Source organism: Eptatretus burgeri, chromosome 11 (genome assembly GCF_056783735.1).
Source record: "Eptatretus burgeri isolate ZD-2024b chromosome 11, Ebu_testis_v1, whole genome shotgun sequence".
NCBI lineage: Eukaryota > Metazoa > Chordata > Myxini > Myxiniformes > Myxinidae > Eptatretus > Eptatretus burgeri.
In genome coordinates this window covers 65,908,820-65,911,319 of record NC_140971.1, presented here as the reverse complement: position 1 = coordinate 65,911,319, position 2,500 = coordinate 65,908,820, and positions in this window count along the sequence as shown.

Sequence of the window (2,500 nt, the reverse complement as noted above, 5' to 3'; positions counted from 1 at the left end):
TTTCTTTTCCTTGGTTTTGGGTATGTGTTGTCGGCGCCGTCTGTGAAGTAAAATTGTATAAGTGTTGCCGTGTGCTCGGTAGTCGGTATTAGCTCTGCATTGTGTTTTCGCTTTTATATTTGCTTTTTGTGTAAATGGAATTGTGTTTTTTCTGTGTGCTTTTGGTGGAATTGTATATGTGTGCTTCCCGTGTGCCGCGAATAAATGTGCTTTGTGTTGAACTGTTTCCCGCTTCGCTTCGTCATTTCTCCCATTGAATCCTCATCTTGCTTCACGTAAAGGGTTGGTAGTGGGCTGAATACGCCCGATAATTAATCGAACCGTCGAGGTCGACGATAACACTGCTCGGTTATTCTGATAGTACGGAATGGGTCGCTTAAGTGGCCCGTGTCCGAAGTCGACCTGCGGCGAGGTGCGATCGCCCGGTCTACCCTCCGCGTGGGTACTTAGGTAGGTCGAATTTGGCGAGCAACCCTATCCCACGCGGGGGCTGATTGGCTCGATCGCGGTGAGACCGAAAGGTCCACCCGTGACTGGTTCCCGGCGTTAGTCCGAGAGGGTCACGACTGGATTGTCCGTCCGGTGGGCGGCGTGCCGCGATTCGAGTTACGTGGCCGTCAGCACGCCGGCGGGCGCGAATCCGCAACAATATATATATATATATATATATATATATATATATATATATATATATATATATATATATATATATATATATATATATATATATATATATATTGTTGCCTGCCGTGGGTCGGTGGCGAGAATGACCACTAGGTGGGGGAGGTTACGTCATCTCCCACCAAACTCCACGGAATTGTATGCCGTCGCTCTGGATAAATCCGCGAGCTGGCGGGTCGCTGAACCGACCGTGGATGCCAATATCTCAACCGAGTAGCGTAGGTCTTTTTTGTCGAGAACCAATTTAGCTAATTAACTACGTGATTTCGACTACCAGGGAACCACGCCCTCGGTATGTCTTGCTCGAACCAGGTCATTCTACCAACTACCGACTACCAACTCCAGTTCGGGTGCAGTTGAGCGGAACTGCCAAAGCCGTTGGGGGGTTGGGGGGGTTAGGGTTGGGGGGTAGGTGCGCTCCCCCAATGACCCACCACCCCCCTCATCCCTCTCCTCGTCCGTTCTCGTGTGTGTTTGGGGAAGGGTGGGGGTGGGATGAGGGGGGTGGTGGGTCAAAGGTGGGGGCGCACAGGGGGTGGGGCTTGTGTGAGTGGGTGGAGCTTGGGTGGGTGGGTGGAGCTTGTGTGGATGGGTAGGGCTTGTGTGGGTAGGTGGAGCTTGTGTGTATAGAGTTTGTGTGTATGGGGTTTGTGTGGATGTGGCGTGTGTGGGGTGGAGCTTGTGTGGATAGGTGTGGCTTGTGTGGATGGGTGGGGCTTATGTGGATGGCTGGGGCTTGTGTGGGTGGGGCTTGTGTGTTTGGGGTTTGTGTGGATGTGGTTTGTTTGGGTGGAGCAAAATTTTTTAAATTAAATAAACATGTTGTGTGTGGGGAACTAATTAACTAATCACTAATTATGTGGATATGATGGATGTGGCTTATGTGGGTGGTGTTTGCGTGTGTGGAGCTTGTGTGGGTGGGTGGGGCTTGAGTGGGTGGGTGGGCCTTGTGTGGGGTGGGGCTTCTATGGGTGGGGTTTGCATGGGTAGGGATTGTGTGGATGTGGCTTTTGTGGGTGGGGCTTTTGTGGGTGGGGTTTGTGTGGGTGGGACTTGTGTGGGCATAGTTAAAAAGGGGGCGGAGTTAAAAAAGGGGTGGGGTCAAAAAAATTTTTTAGATTTATCTTTGTCTTTTGTAATTCCTGTGAATAAAATGAACCTAAAATCTCTTCCTCCTTTAAATCACATAATTCGTAAGTCCAAGGGTTTTTTTCAATTTATCTTTCTTTTTTGTAATTTCTATGAATAAAATGAACCAAAAATCTCTTCCCCTTCTCAATCATATACCTTATAAGTCCAAGGAATTGTATCTATTACATCAACGATTTTTAAAAGTTCATTTGTCCATTGCTTCGTATAACTTTTTTCAGAATAAGATTTCCACCTGTATATTCTTACTATATCACCAACTTTGAACTTAGGCTTTCTGACATTAATCTCTTTTCATATTCCAATTTTGTAAATGTTTCTGATGGTTTAGTGTTTGTTGAGGTGTGAATCATATCATCATACTTATCTACAATGTCCTGAATTAAAGATAACCATTGTTGAGAACCGAGTTGAGTGAATTTTTTTATATAGTCTCTCTTTTAAAGTGCGATTGAATCACTCAAAAACAACCACTTTTCCTTCATTAAAGGTGCTGTATAATGTAATTCTGTTATTCTTAAGGAAATTTATAAATGTTTTGTTGTAGAACTCTGTACCCTCATCAGTCCACAATTTTTTAGGTTTTCGCTTACTTTTATTAAATATCTGTTGGAAGGCTAGCATGAGTGTATTCCCGGTTTTGTTTTTCAAACAGACGACCCACGCATAT